Raw genomic sequence first — 16,829 nt, forward strand, 5'->3', positions numbered from 1 at the left:
TGGCTCAAGGAACCCCAAAGTGCCAGGCTGTTTGAGGGCTCCAAGCCTTCACAGGGCCTCTGAACCTGGCCTCAGATGTCTCGTGTGGGTCCCCTCCTGTTCCCAGCAAGTCCTGCTCCTCTAAGGCCCCTGGAAGAGACCCCCTTGGATACAGGATTAGTTCCACTGAAATGGACCCAACGTTCAAGGTCTTGAACCCCTCTAGGGCAGACACCAACTCGTACATACTCTTCTCTGAACATCTAGCCATTACATGGAAGCAGCAGCAAGTTTATTCATGACTGGGAATAATAATATCGACCTTACACCACCGCTGTGAAGGAAAGAGATAAGGCCCAACCACGGTGCGCAGCTGTAAGTAAACTAATATTGCTACACGACATAGTGTAGATAATGAAATGTAGGTTTAGATCAGCACTCTCCACAATGATTTCCTGTTATGAAAAACAGCCAAATGCTTTAAATTATGATTCCTAACCATACGCCCATTCACCTGGTGAACATATATTTATCAAATACTTACTTTATGCTAGGTGCAAATTTACTGTTATCATAAAACATCACGTGAGTCAGGACAGTAGTCAGCTCAGTGTAGAAAATCTCTGAGATTAGAATAAATTTTAAAATATTGGGAGAAAAAGTCAAAGCTGACAGCATACCAAGAATTGATTTCTCTTCTATAATACCAGGAATTACATTTCTGTATAATCGGTGTCTAGTATTTTTAATTGCCGGGGGATGTTCTTTTCAGGGGCCTCCGCTTTTCCCTAGTTGAGGCCAAAATGACAAACTGCAGGGATTCTGAGAAGCTAGCCCTTGTGATAAGTAGGCTCATCCAGACGTTTATTTATGAGACCCTAATGAACTCGCCAGAATGTTCCTACCCTGGTTCCCTCTCTCCAGGCCCTCCCCTCTCCTGCTCGTCTTCTTACTCATGTTACTATAGTCCTAGGTTCCTACCCTCTAGGAGAGGGCACTGGCAGCTGCAAACATATTCTTTAAAAAAAGAAAGAAAGAAAAGTTTTCTGAGAAACATATCTTCCAGAGAATGTACTTTAGTAAGTTGCGAACCAATCTGTTAAAAACCTAAACATGTACCCACTACGCACCAGGGGCCCGAAATACCTAGATGCTTGCAACACAGCCCCTGCCGCCCAGGACTTCCAGTTCCTCTCAAGAGAGAAACACAGAAAGCAACTCGGGAAGTGCCGTTCAGAAAGCTGCACGATTGTGCATGCCTGCCGGGGGCCACCTGAGGAGGTCACCTTATGTGTGACAGCTGTCTCTATCAACAGATACCAGTTGTGTCGGTCCTGGGCTAACAGATCCATCCCTTCTGGTCCCCAACTCTTCTCTGCAGTCACAGGGAATCAACCTGCTGGATTCAACCAACAGGAGGCAGTGGCAGAGACTGGAGCGCAGAGCGGACAGCAAAGCGGAAGGCTTCTCACCTTTCTCTCTGCTGATATCTGCTGATATCTTGGGTTCTCCTCTGGGGCTTTGGCTCTTATCTGCCCCTGGGCTTCAGTAACAGCTCCCACCACTAGTCCCTCCAGCCTGAGGATAGTAGTGACTTCTGGCTGGGGCTAATCTCTAGGGTTCTTCCTTGGACTTCTGCTGTAGCATCACCTATGGAGGAACTTCACTAAATACCCGCAACCGTAAACAAAATGGCTTCTGTTTTCCTCCTTAGTCCCCCACGAACCAGTTGCATTATAACGTGCCGATAATTCACCTCGACTCAAAAGCAGTCATGCTCTGCTGGAATTCAAAATTGAAACTCGAGGAAAACTATGATTTTCGATAATATATCTTCATGTGGCCTAAAAGACTCAACTGCTAGACCCTAGAAATGTTTTAGCTTATATAGGAAGTCCTTGGAGATGGAGCCAGTACATACGAAAATGGATCCAGTCCTTTCTTATGGCTGAATCATCTTCCTGGGGTGAATTGATGACAATGTTCTGTATCTGCTCCATCCCACGATGGCAGCCACCAGGCATGCAGCTCCTGAGTACCTGGATATGGTTAGCATGACTAAGAACAGAATGTTTCATTTAATTGTATTTAAATATCCACAAGTGACCAGGGGCTACAGTGTTGGCTAGCAGAGGTCTAGCATATGGTCATCTCTATGGTGGGGAAGGATTCCTGCTGTGGGTGCTTTTGTGGACTTTGGTGGGGAACAGGTGGCACAGAGAGAAGCACAGTAACTGTAGAACTATCAGCCCTTTTGTTCATTCTATTCACAGTAAAAATCTAACCGCCTCTGGCCTACCTTATCCCCAACCACAGGAGCATACAATTTACTCAGAGACCTTGGTGAACAAATTTCTTAGAGAATAAACTTCCTTTAAACACAATGACAGCTTGAGAATGAAGGTCTGGAGGAAATGTGGGTTGTTGAGAAGTACAGGCTTCACTCCAGTAAGAGGAGGAGCGCTGGAATTGTAAGTAACAGAATTCTTGCTCTGTGTTCCCTATTTTTCAACCCAATGGGAACTACCCCATGCTTATTCCACTCCATGCTAATTTCCTATTGTTCCAGCCCTATCCTTACTCTCTTTCCCAGAGGATTCCTCTAGAGTCTTCCTGGGACTGTGCAGTTGCCACATGACATACCTTCATCTATCCTGGCGCTGCTGCAGTTGAGAAAGACATTCCCTTTGATATAGACCAGCCATGACTAACTTCTGGGTTAGAAGCATGCACTTTCACATCTCTGACCTTTACATGGACATCATCAGCGTAAATGACATCATCAGGCTCCTGCTTCTCCTGAGAATTTTGCTCCTGGAAGTAAATGCTAAAGATTTAAGACTCTCCCAGGATGGTAGACTGGTATTATCTAACCATGCCTCAACAGCACACAATCACTTCCTATCAACAGTACTTAACTTCAGGGAATCGTTTCAGTATATCTGTGGGAATATAATAATATTAAAAGCATAGTTTTACCTGAATAGACTTTACAAGTACCACAGCTTTTGGAACTCAAATGCCCCCAAAGACCTGGCCATGCTATCCTGAGAACCAAATAGAAGTATGCTTTATAAATCTACAAGAATCTCAGCCATACTAAATCACCCTGCAAAATGCTACTGTGAAATGCTGGCTATGAACTGCTTTGACTGGGGACTTTTGTAATTGTTTAGTAATCTGTGCCATCTAAATGAGAATTATAGGATATGCTAACTAGCAAAGCAGGAATTAGTTTACATTGTAATTGTACCGATAACAATGTACTCTAGTTAGCTTTATTCGTGTTTACGTGACTCACTAACAAGAGACCACCGCATTTCCAGCATGATAAAGCACTGTTATACTCATTTTTCTTCCCACTGTTTTCAAAAGAGTAAAAAAGATACTACCATCAGGATGGGCATCACCTTCTTACGTTGCTGGTCATACAGAAAAGTATACTCAGGGCAAAGACAAACACTGGAGAAGCCAACTAGTCTCCACAGAGTACCATCATTTGGTGTGGACTTGCCACCATTCAAGGCTGACCCCTGAAAGTTGCAATTCACAAATGTGGTGATTAGCAGATGGCTCGGGCTAACCACGCTCAGGGTGACATTCAAGTAAAAACATCAATTTAATACCATCATGTAGACTAGATGTTCGATGCTGATGTGTGCTGATCCTATGTCTCCCAAAAAACATAATTCATGAGGAACCCAAAGTATAATCAGAAGAATGCATCACGGGCACAGAAGGGCTTCTGTGGCTTCCTGTGTGGCCTGACAGTGCACGTGAGCGTTCAGGTAGGCTCAGGGGTGTTCAGTGACGAGGGCAAGATTACAGTCGAAGTCAGGTTTGGAACCTAACCAACTGATGTCAACCCACAGATGGCCCCACCACTGGGGTAAGATCATTAGACAGATCCAGTGATGCTATGAGGGGCAGGGGACCTTCTCCGATGGAAAGGCCAACCTGACGTCTCCAAGTTTCACTCCACTGAACTCTCCTTCAAAAGGATCCTTTTTCAGACTAAGATGTCAGTACCTTTGACTAAGTTATAATTTTACCCTAGAAGCCATTTAATCTCTTTACTTACTTCACCTATCTTTTCTGTGATCCATTCATTATAGAGGTATTTTACAGTTTCTTTTGGTCAGAAAGCAGAAGGGATCTCCCTGCTGGCCCTAATGTATGGTATGCATACCACACTTAGGGCAGAAGCCAATGATTCCACAGGGAGATGAAGGTTTTAGGAATTTCAGGGAAGGGGGACCGGCTGCTTTAAAAAAAAAAAATACTCCACTCACAACTTATATTGAAAGACGTACACTTTTTAAAAATCATTAAATGCCAAAACACAAACTAACAGGCCTTAGATGTGGAGGATGAGCTATCCTGTTGCACTCTACTTTGACATTTTAAATCTCTTTGTTCCTTCTATGTTTAAAATTTGTTGGGGTCTTTTGGTGAGATTCTAGTTGCAAGACTCAAAGAAATCTATCTTTAGATCTGTTGACTCAGCACAAGGTTAAAAGTTGGATTTTGTTACCCACTACTGCACAGTTTCACTAAGCTGATGCCCAGGGGCCTTTGCAAACCCATAATCAGCCTTCCAACACTTTCAACAACACTTTTGGCAGCTTATGGAATTTTCTGGTCTCACCCACATCAGAGAAATCAAAATGATATATATAAGGATGTACCTACAAAAGTGGAGCAATCATCTAAGCTGTCTCAAGAATTGTGGTCACTGGTACTATCTAAAATTATGATGCCTCTGTTAGCCTCATTTAGTTTATTATTAACCTGACTTTCAATTTGGCTTGAATATCAAACTCTTGCCTTCTGACCCCACAGAGGTATGCAATTTTGTGTAACCAGTTCAAGATTCTCCATTAGAATCACTGAGCTTTCACCAAGAGTGCTTACCAAGCAACTCAAGGGCAGCTGGAGACCCTGAGGGTCTGGAACACCACCTTCTATTTCTGTACCATTAGGAGACTTAAAGCTTGAAGGTTAGCTTAATGAAAGGCTCCAAGCACTAACAGAGTTTAATCTGTGTTATAAATTTCTCCTAAGTGTAAGCTGGTCCTCAAGTCATTCCCTTCCACATGCCGCGGAGGCTGTGGCTGCTGCACTTCACCTCGGGGCTGCCATCGCTCTCGTGGTGTAAGCCAGCCACGAGTTCTCCCCACCGCTCCAGCAGGAACGTTTCCAGATGCCCACAGAGAGGCCAGCTGTCGGGGGACTAACACCTCCTCCATCTAAGGGCTCAGCTCATGTGTTTATGTGAGTTTTAAACAATTCAGTTCCAATGCACTGAGGACTGTGAGAAAAAAGTTAGGAAGTAACCTCTCTTTAAAAAACCACTAACTTCCACTCTCCAACCTGAGTTAAGAACCTCTCTAACTCAGGGAACCTTTACTGCTACCTCCTTGAAGATAAACATTGCTACAAAGCATTCTGCTTTTAGAAGGTAGACAGCAGGTGGGTTATACACACTTGGGGATCTTTCAATCCAAACCTTATCTCTTTCTCTCTCACATACACACATACACAAACAGTGAAACTCGTAAGTCAAAGACATTAACTTGCAACTGATTTTAGGGATATGCTAAAGAAACCTGCCCCAAATCACACAGCCAGTTAAACTGGAAGGGCTGAGACTCAAGCACAGACCTATCAGATTCTCAAACCACCATAATATCTCTCTCCCCGCAATGGAGCAAGTGATACTTTACTGTGTTGCTGCTGATAAAATGTATATGCTGTATACATCTGCAGATTTCAGAATATGTTAACTCTCAAAGGCCCTTTCATAAATACACTCTTCAAGCTACTTTGTGATGTTGCTAAAGCCAAGATCAGTACTCAGATTTCACAAAGAGAAACACATATAATGAAGAGGTAAGCCAGGGTTTCTCAAATGTTGGCACTATCGACATTTGAAAAGGATAACTGTCAGTTTGGGGCCATCCCGTGCATTGCAGGATGTCAGCAGCATCCCTGGTCTCTACCTGCTAAATACCAGCAGCACTCTTCCCACCCTAGCTGTGTCCATCAAAACTATGACCAAACGTCTCCTGAGGGGTAACTCACACGCCATGGAAAGCCACTGTGTTAAGTTAATGGCCTGGTTAAAGATTGTACTGATAGCCAGAAAAGAATCCCACTAAATCCGAGTTTAATGGAGACCTCTTTTATACCAAGCTACAGTTCCTTAAAAGAAAGCATTTAGACTGGACGAAGTATCTTAGAATTCAGAAGTGATCACCTCTGGTCACTTCTCGGTATATGCTTACTGTCTCTAAGCTGTTACACTATGGTACACATCCTCAGCATCTTCAACCGTTGTTCATAGAGTTTATAGGCTCTCTCCGAAAACCTGATTACTCCATTCCGGACACATACTTAAACACAGACCCAGAAACAGGCACAATATTGCCACAGGAGAAAAGGCAGTAGCAACAAAGACTAAAACGGCACACACGATTTATGGTCAGGCTCTGTTTTCAAGCAGTTGGGTTGAATCATCTGATTTGATCCTTACCATCTTCAACAGCCGTGTGAAGGAAGTAGTATCACCTGCATTTTATGAATGGAGAGACGGAGGCAAAGAGCACTCAAATAACTTGCCCAAGATCAGGCTCCAAAATCCCTGTTCTGAACCACTATCTACAGGACTTCAAAGAACTGCAGGGTTATCACCTCCCGGGTTCTAAATTCTCTGTCTCTACCAGTGAGTTTTGTTGTCCAGTTGTAGCAAATGCCCTCATCAAGGCATATTGTGGGCACCTTATTCAATTCTGAGGTGACCCTACTGATAATCCCTCCTTGGGTATGACAAGACACACACCCACTTACTGACGCTGCTGTCCATCCCATATTTGTCCATCTTGAGTAAAGAATACACAGCACGTTGTTAAATGTTTTGCCAGTGCAGACATGTTGTATCCATAGCATGGCACGACCACATCCTTGTATACTTTTTAAGTAGCAAGTGACACAGGTGCTAAAGAATCTGCCTGCCAATGAAGGCGACACAAGAGACTCAGATTCTATACCTAGGTCAAAAGATTCCCTGAAGAAGGGAACGGCAACCCACTCCAATATCCCTGCCTGGAGAATCCATGGACAGAGAAGCCTCATGGGCTATAGTCCATGGGGTCGCAAAGAGCTGGACACGACAGAGCAAGCAAAGCACACACAAGATCCAAGAGACTGAAAAAGAAATGAGGCCTATTAGAGATGAGTGATGCTACCTACTGATCACCACCACTTTTTTTTTTTTTAAGTGATCCCAATTCATCTTTTCAAAAATGTGATTTATTATTCTGCTAAATAGCAACATACACGCTGCAGCTGAAGTTTCCATAATTTACCATCTCCCCAGTTGTGAAAATCAAAGTGGACCAGCACACTTCCTCCTCTCCACAATTTTCTCAAAATCACCCCAAAATGGTTTTATCAGCACATGGGCATGTCCTTTCAACACCCTCAAGAATTCCATTCACTTAAAGCAGCTGGGGGTTCAGAGAGGTTTAAGAAGGAAGCCAAGGCATCCTTGTTTTGCCTGAGAAGGTGGGTGGGTATTCAGTGTCAAATAGATGCCAAGAATGATGAGGTGGCATGTGAGCCATATTCCATCCTGGAACAGACAATGTAGTTCTTTGTCTTCTAAGAAAGTGGCATTGTTCTGTACTATGTGGCATCCCAACAGATGATCCCCTGGTGGCTCAATTGGTAAAGAATCTATCTCAAATGCAGGAGACATGGATTCAATCTCTGGGTTGGGAATATCACTTGGAGAAGGAAATGGCAACCCACTCCAGTATGCTTGCCTGGGGAATCCTATGGATAGAGGAGCCTGACAGAGAGGCTCTGTGAGGTTGAAAGTCACCAACAGATGATCCAGCAGATGGACTCTCAGAACTGGCCACCCCTGGTGAGACGCGCTGAGCCTACCCCACCTTCAACAACAACAAAAAAATCTTTAGCATTCACAGAGCATGCTTTTCACGACCCTATCATTGCTAACAAATAGGTTCAGCACTAACCTAAATGCTAGTAGAAATTTTAAAACATTTCACATAGCATATAAAATACTGCAGGAGTGCATTTAGACAGTCAACCACTGGATGACCATAAGCTCAGTTGCTTGGTATTAAAATCAGAGAACGGCCGAGCCATACTTGGTGAGAAACAGAACAATCTGCACACACTCAATTAGCAGGGCCTCAGGAAAAAAGGTAAAGTTCCCCCAAACCAGCAACCATGAGGCAGCATCGGGTATCAATGCTTGGGCTTGTGAAGGAGAGGGCTTGCTTAGTAAATACTTGAAAACGGCAAGCTTCCAAAGTAAATGCATTATTCCTTGAACCTTGATATTCTGGCACTGGGGCAATGAGGAGCTTAAAACCCCTTCGAAAATCTGCTTTGAACCCAGAACCTCCTCTGGATTACTTCACACAGAAAAATCAACACTACATTAGGAGCAATTGGGGCCACATGGGGAAAAATGACAAACTTTAAATGTTACCTTGTAAACTAAATTAACCGGCTACAAAATTTGGAGATGAGGTAACCTTGCTGAGGTTGTTTCTTCATCTAGAAAGCAGAGCTGATAATACCTCTACCTCTCAACATTACTGGGAAAAACGAAAATGAGGCCGCAGGTGTGAAGCATCTCACTTAAATGTTCTGGTCTGTTATAGCTACCAGCTGAAACTCAAAGCAAAATTTGGATTTAATTATCCCTTTAGATTTTAGACATCTTAGAGTTAATTAAATATTTTCCCATTCTCACCACCTGGGGCGGGGGGTGCTTTTCCAACTACCCCAGTGGACTTATGGTCATTTCTGTCAACATCACAGTCTGTTTTCCAAAAGAAATGGGATCCCAAGATGTCACCTTTAATGCAGAGGCCTTTGATTAGTTAAACTCGAAGCAACTGAATTTAACCATGAGCGTATGAGCACAAAATTAGTGGAACTAGGAATTCAAAGGGCAACTGATTAAAAATTCTAACTACTCTAATTATTCCACTTAGAAGCGATTTCTTTCCAGAAGCATTTCCTTTACAGAGTTTAAAAGTCAGCTGCTTAAGCACTTAACTCATTCTCTCTGTTGCATTAGTTTGTATCTACAAAAATGAAGAGTAAAGGTACTATTCATACCTTTATAATTCACAGGTGTAATTTCATAATTCATTTACATTTTCCTGTCATCCTTTATGCTCTTACGGTATCTTCAGCCTGACTTTTTAGTACAGTTTCTGGTGGTGACAACTGTTACACTGTGTCCTCAAATAAAACAGCAATAATCACAGCAATAATCTGCTTCTCTACCTCCTCACCCCTCTCAGAAGAAAATATTTGCCTGCACCATACAAATCGCTATGCACGTGCTGATAACTTTTTACATAAAAAGCAGTTTTAAATAAAAGCAGACTTTTCAAAGAGGCTCACTCTTTCTACATAAATTTAACAGTGATCAATTCAACAGAGTCAACAGACCTTAGATCTTCTGGCTCCCGTTACAACTTAAGTAATGTCTACACACAGCATACACAAACAGGTGGGGCAGTGGGGGAAAGCAAGTACCATGCCTTCTTCTCAGTGTTTTTATTTCCCCAAATTCCACAGGAGCAGTTACCTGGCCACAAGAAACAGAGAGCACGGCAGTGGAGTAAACACGCATTCCAAAACACCCGGAGCACGTGCTTTCCTCTGGCACTGCGCGCTGGGCTCACTCACCAGCTGCTCCCCATCAGGCACAGGAGTTGGCTAAAGAACCTTTCTATACCAGGACTGGAGTTGAGAAAGTGAGTACTTCCCCAAAACGGAGCAACCAAGCTGTAAATACAACCCCACTCCCTCAAAACCCTCCATTAGGAAAGCCTGATAAACCCAAACTGAAACCACCCCCTGACCCCTTGACTCTCAAACGCACCCCCAACACTTAGAGCATCTTGTTGATGCAGCCTACCTACCTCTACTGAGACCCCAATTTCTAAAGTCAACTACCGTGGTGTTAGAGTTCTCAGGTATCAATAGCAATTGCCTGTTGGATCATCAAAGCGCATCCAGTAAAAACTAAGAGTCCCTTAGGAGAGGGAACAGCAAAGCCTGCGGTACCAAGTGTTTTCTGCAAGGCAGGGAAGGCTGTTTCTCCCCGCTTCTAACCAGGTCTCTGTATGACAGTGTTACCACGCGGCCCCCAGAGAGCCTATTAATGAAGCCAAGCATCCCAGAATGAGCAGTACTTACGGTCTCTCCTCCCTGGAGGCCAAGTCTCCAGAAACTTCCTGGGGCGCCAAGTCCGCGCGCGGGTACGGCGCGCTCAGGGTGCGCGCTGCCCGCCCGGACTCCGGTGGAAAGGAGAAGGCGGCCGGCGGCGCGCCGACCCCCCGGCCCCGGCTCCCGGGCGCGCCTCCGCCGGCCCGAACCGCCTTCTCCCGCGGCCTGCGGGGCCGGCGTGCGAGGACCGCGGCGCTTCGCAGCCGGCGTCCGGGCGGGCGGGCCGACAGACGTGCGGCGGGAGGATCCTCTCCGGGGGGCAGCTGTGAGCGGGCACGCCGGCTCTAACCCCCAGAGGCTCCGGCAGGGAAGCCGCGGGTGTGGCCGGGCAGCAGAGGTTTGGGTTTTTTTTTTTTTTTTTTTTGGAATTCAGGGTGTGGCCCTCTAACACAGCAAAAAAGAAATGAGTCAGCCCGTGCGATCCTAACCAATAAGCGTGTTCACAGTCCGTTAAGGCGGAACTTGCCTTTCTTGATTTATGTCAGGCTTAGGAGCCTTTTACAGACTTTTTTTCTTTTTTTTGAAAACTTAAGCCTTTCACAACGTCAAGAAAAACAAGGGTAAATTCTGTTATGATAGATAACTTGATCAGTGGACATATGTTAATTTGTGTTACTTAGTAAAAGTTAATTGAGTTAGGCAGCGATCCTGAATGGCACCTTGGAATCTGGCGTCGGAGCAGATTGGGATCTAACCTCTAAGACTGAGATCTAACCTCTGACACTGTTTGGTCTTGCGGGGTTATTATCTGCAATGAGGGAGATAAAATGCCCATCCAGCACTTTGCTGGACAGATTATATATAATAATACAGGCAGAGTATTTGACACAGTGACGTGTAGATTAGGCACTCAGACAATGCTGCCTGTCCCTCTGAGTTGGGACTCAAAATCTCCAAAATTGTGGCCAAACTGGCCGGTAATTTTTCTGTTTAAATTCTGGTTAAGTTAAAATATCCAAAAAATTTTTGAACTCGAATAGTTCTTTGGTATTTGCATGGTATGAGTGTCCCTTATTTAAGCGGTAAAAAAAAAAAAACCTCAAGGAGCTTTTGGTCTAGAATTCTTGAATATGGTGTTCTTGTTTTACCAGAGAAATTTAATTAGTAGCAGGAAGGAAAAAAAAAAAGCTTAGAATTGGAATGATTCCATTTATGCCACAGTTAAACCAACTTTTAAAAAGTAAGCGTGATTTTGGAAATATTTATTCTATCTGGTCACTGTACCCTAAACACCATGTTGGAATAGAAAGATTGAAAAGAGAAACTTTAAGTAGTTTGGAATTGGCAAATTACAGGAGCCCATAGAACTGCTAGGTCCTGACCACCAGTTGATTACTAGTGGGGGCAGAGTTTTTACAGAGTAATAATTTTTTTTATTTTTTAAGTTACCAATTAAACCATCTTGGCTTTGGAGAAGATCTCCTAAATTTAACTTCCTTGCATTTGTTTAAAACCGGGATTTCCATAGGCCAGGATTTCTTTAAAATATTCTTTTAAGGCAAAGATAAAATCTCAAGGGAGATCCAGGGCTCTTTCTAAAATGCTACTCTTTTTTGCGAACCATCATGGAAGAATAGAAAGAACGCTTCACCAGGAGTCCAAAGGTCCTGTCCTCATCCCAGCTCTGCCAGTAAGTGATCAGGTACTTGGCCCTGCGTAAACTGCTTCATCTCTCTCTGCAGATTCCTAAGCATTCTTTCATTTTTAAGAGCAAGTTATGGCCCCAAACAGGGCAGGCACAAGATAAGCCTATGACCTAACATTTAACCTTAGCAAGAGGCATAGTCAGTCAGTCAGTTCAGTTCAGTTGCTCAGTCATGTCCGACTCTTTGCGGGCCCATGAACTGCACTCAGGCTTCCCTGTCCATCATCAACTCCTGGAGCTTCCTCAAACTCCTGTCCATCCAGTCAGTGATGCCATCCAGCCATCTCATCCTCTGTCGTCCCCTTCTCCTGCCATCAGTCTTTCCCAACATCAGGGTCTTTTCTAAGGAGTCAGTTCTTCCCATCAGGTGGCCAAAGTATTGGAGCTTCAGCTTCAGCATCAGTCCTTCCAGTGAATATTTAGGACTGATTTCCTTTAGGATGAACTGGTTGGATCTCCTTGCAGTCCAAGGGACTCACATAAACTGGGCCTATATCCTAGGTGATGAAACTGATAAATGTCTCTTGACTTGCATATTCCTTATAAAGCTAATTTTATGGTCTTAGACATTGTAAATTGAAGTCTAGAATCATCTGTGCTCCCTCCCTCCCTATTGACAATTCAGTATCACCTGGCGTGATGACAGCTTCTTGATGTCTTTCATATCTGTACTGGTTTCTCCATTCTGGTTCAGGCATCCATGCCCCCATGCCAGGGTTACTAAATTTGAGTCTCCTAACTGCTGCTCCTGCTGCCAGGTCCAATCCTCTCTGCTTCCAGGACATCATTGTCACGTGGTAACTGTCAGAGTCCAGCATGCCATCGTGTCATAAACCCTTCGTCTCTCTTATCAGTTAAACAAATAGAGTTTTGTAGTAGAGATCAAGAGGAAAACATGTGCGTTGCAGGCAACTTTCTTCAAACAGTCATTGAAATTAATACTGATTTTTAGGCACATTGATTTTCTGCTTATGAAACCATTATTGTCAATTATACTGGCCAAACTGATAATATGTTGGCTGTTACATCAAGAACTGTAGCTCTTTTATATTATATGAAAAGACTATATATGTGTGTGTGAATATGTGTGTATACATATATATAAAACCTATGTGAATATGGGCAACTCAGTAAGCTTCGTGACCTTGAGTTTAAAATGTGCAGTTGGGGACTTGCCTGGTAGCCCAGTGGTTAAGACTTCACACTTCCAATGCACAGGGCATGGGTTCAGTCCATTTTGGGGGAACTAAGATCCCACATGCCGTGAAGCATGGCCAAAAAATAAAAAACAGAATAAAATATGCAACTGTATGCATTTGTGCAGCCATACACAGATAAAAGAGGACGGGAAAGGTAACCCACACAGGAAAAGAGAGAGATACTCTAGTTTGTTTCTATTATCTAGGATCCAGTCAAGCTGAGAATGTATAGAGTTGGTGCTCCATTCAAGAAGGAAGGTTCATAAATAAGTGCACCTGTGATCACAGCTCAAAGCACCTGAAAGATGTTTACAATGATCCTTATGTTTTGGAAAAAAAAGGCACAATTACCAACGTTATCAGAACGTTCTCACAATAGAAAAAAGGTCACTATTTCTAGGATATCTTTGTTGTCCAAAGTTAAAATGACAATCTTTGTACTTTGCAATCCATGGTTTCAAAAAAGAAACAATTAGCTCCAATCCCAATGCCATGACACTGCTGTTGTTTAGTTGCTAAGTTGTGTCCAACTCTTTTCGACCCCATGGACTGCAGCACACCAGGCTTCCCTGTCCTTCACTATCTCCCAGAGTTTGCTCAGACTCATGTCCATTGCCTCCATCGAACCGTCTCATCCTCTGCCTCCCCCTTCTCCTCCTACCCTCAATCTTTCCCAGCACCGGGGGCCATGACGTTTAGTAATTCAAAAGCTGGCTTTCACCTCTTCAGCCCCCATCTTCCACTTAAAAAACCTTTGGCCAAATAATCTCACCAGCCTACTTCTTGTTCCCCTAAAGCAACGGGCACATTACCACTTCCACACCTGGGCCCACACCATGGCCTCTGTCTCTCCCACTCTCCTTACAAGTTACCACCTTTCAGATCCTCTCAAACCCCTTCCTTTCCTGGACCCCTACTGACTGGTTCAAATCTCAGGGAACTCTCCTCTCTTCCAGATGCCTACAGATTTGTTCTTTAATACCTCCATCTCAAAACTAACTTAGAGAGCCTAAGTGTCTTTCTTCTGTTTGAAATCTCTGGCTTTTCTCTCTCAGATGACAAAAGTCCATTGGAGACAGAGACAATGTTTCAGAGGCCTTGTCTCCCCAGGACCTAGCAGATTCTGAATAAATAGTTGCTGTTGATATAATGGTGTTTAAGTCATATAACAGCCACAAAGGAGAAAGGAAAACTTTCCTTTTGACTGCTGACACATCAAGAATACACAAACATTATAGCTGTTCAACCCAGTTGGCAATCAGAACCCAAGCGACAGATGTGAGTCTTTGCTCTTTACGACATGTTCCAACAATAAAGAATGCCACTACTGAGAAAGCAAATCTGATACTTCCTAAAAGGAAGTACAGTTTACAGAAGAGTGTCAGCACATACCATCTCAGTTCCCCAAACACTAACCCACTCACAAGAACACAGAGACTAAGTCATTCCATCTTCCCTCTCAAATTAGGAACACATACATACATAGTTGACAATCTTACCAAAGACCAATTCCTCCTTGAATAGAAATATCTTACCTGTTTACCTTAAAGTGCTCCTAAGCATAAAAGTGAGCAAATGGCAGTTGTCCGAGGCAACATGTAACTGTTAGAACCATCATTAAGTTTCCATTTGCTTATACAGTTTAAAATAAAAAATTATATGACATTTGCATTAGAGCAAGCCTCTATTCAAGAGTCATTCGCATCCATACAGAGTCTCTCATATCTTTTGATTAGTGCTAATACAGTTCTACTTTTATGAGATGGGAATAAACACTACTGTTGTTCTAAAAGAGCTGTGATAAATCAGCTGCCCTACTATGCAATGACATTTATTATAACTGCTCATGACAAAGACACACTTCTTAAATATTCCAAATATAAAGAGCCAAACTAATTAGTATTCTTTAATTTGCAGGTAACATGGCACTTGAAGCAGCAGAGGCAAAAGTAAGATAGATCGACTGACTCTGTGCTTAGTCACTCAGTCGTGTCCAATTCTTTGCAACCCCATGGACTGTAGCCCACCAGGCTCCTCTGTCCATGGAATTTTTCAGGCAAGAATACTGGAGCAGGTTGCCCATTTCCTCCTGCAGTGGATCTTCCCAATACAGGGATAGAACCCGCGTCTCCTGTGTCTCCTGCATTGCAGGTGGATTCTTTACCTGCTGAGCCATCAGGGCTAGCAACATGAAAGCCACAGGGGTGGCTAGGCTTTTGGGCCATTGCACTGTGAACTCCACCAGGACAAAAGGACATCTTTGCTTCTACATGTTGGCTTTGTTCTCCCTTCCTAAAATCTGCCTTCATCACAAAGAGTTGGGCACAACTGAATAAAGAAAAAAAAATAAATAAAATCTGCCTTCTTCCAATTAACTCCCAGCTCTGGCACTAAGAGGGACTATTCCATAGTTATAATCTTAAAACTTCTGAAGAAAAACTCACGCTGGTCAGCGTGGACCATGTAGCCACCCCAGTGGCCAAGGTCCCATGACTGACTGGTCTACACTAGAACTACCTACCTGAACTAGAGGAAAGAGCAACTAAGTTCTCCAGAAGGTGTTTACTTCCCAGAAGTAGAAAGGGGGCTCCTTTGTCTGTCCCCCAAAGATCAGCACCTATCAAGAAATTCCATTTCAAGTCTAACGCAAAAGCTAAACAGTCTTCAATCTGGTAATAAATTACATTCTGAAAGTTGTTTAATGAACTCTTCTGTGGCACTTGAAATGCATTTCACTAGAGACCAGATGTAGAGAGATTGGCTTCTCTGGCCAGTCTTTAGAGGCCTATTTAACTCATGATTTATCTGAGGTATAATGTTAATATTTCTAATACAATACTCAGACCCCATTCATAACATTGTTCCTATAGGAAAATGTACTTGAAATTCCACCTACAGCAAGAAGAACATGCTCAATTGAATTCACTTACTGAGGATCTGGTAATGATGGTGGCTTCCATCGTGCACGTATCACTTGACATTTAATCTGTACACACAGTACAGCAAGGCAGGTATTAATAACTGCACTGAACACATGAGGAAACTGGGCGTTCAAGAAGGTTTTGAAGACTAAGGTCAATCATGAAGACGTGTCACAGCCTGCTTCAAAGCTATGAATGTCTGACCCCAGAGCTGGTAGTATTCTGTCCGATATCCACAGCAGCCAGACAAGAGTGGGCTTTTAGTTCAGGTGACTGAGAACTGAGCTAACATTTTCAACTCTGTGTATATATCGAGATTTCCCTGCAGAGAAGAGAAGGAACTAGTGGGCAGTCATAGTCAATAGCCAGACATTAACTTTCTATATCTTCCCAAGAAAAGGTATTTCTCTGTGGCAAAACAAAAGAAAATATTTCTCTGGATAAGCCTTAAGTTATACAAATGCTGGTATTGACATGAACAGCGTCTGAAAATTAAGGGTCTATAAATAGTATCTTCATAGAAAATTTGTTTTGCCCTGTTGAAAAAAGATGGCACTATCTTAAGAGGGCACTTAGGTGTTTTTAAAAAGATTAAAGTGGCAAAAATAACTGAGGTGACTCAGTTCTGCCAAAATAAATGTGATGGATGCACTTTACAGCTTTAGCTGTATATCACATTTTTAAAAATGTGTTTGAAATGGTTAAGAAGTATTTATTACATATAAGAGAATATATTTAACATATTGGTCAGGAAAAATAATAATAAAATCAGCAATCATAAACCTATCACCCAACCTAAAA

General features: G+C 43.1%; 1 protein-coding gene across 12 annotated transcripts in view; it reads right to left on the reverse strand.

Moving 5' to 3' along the window:
- SGMS1 (sphingomyelin synthase 1) overlaps window positions 1–16,829 on the reverse strand; it is a 324,458-nt gene that overhangs the window by 102,952 nt on the left and 204,677 nt on the right. Inside the window, exon 1 of one of the 12 annotated variants that reach the window (XM_043926720.1) lies at window positions 10,234–10,613. The exons of the other annotated variants lie outside the window; for them this stretch is intronic. The gene's annotated coding sequence lies outside the window, so the exon portion shown is untranslated. Of the gene's footprint in view, window positions 1–10,233; window positions 10,614–16,829 lie in introns of those variants that run through there. 12 annotated transcript variants of the gene reach the window in all.

Source organism: Cervus elaphus, chromosome 15 (assembly GCF_910594005.1).
Source record: "Cervus elaphus chromosome 15, mCerEla1.1, whole genome shotgun sequence".
In the NCBI taxonomy this organism is placed as follows: Eukaryota; Metazoa; Chordata; class Mammalia; order Artiodactyla; family Cervidae; genus Cervus; species Cervus elaphus.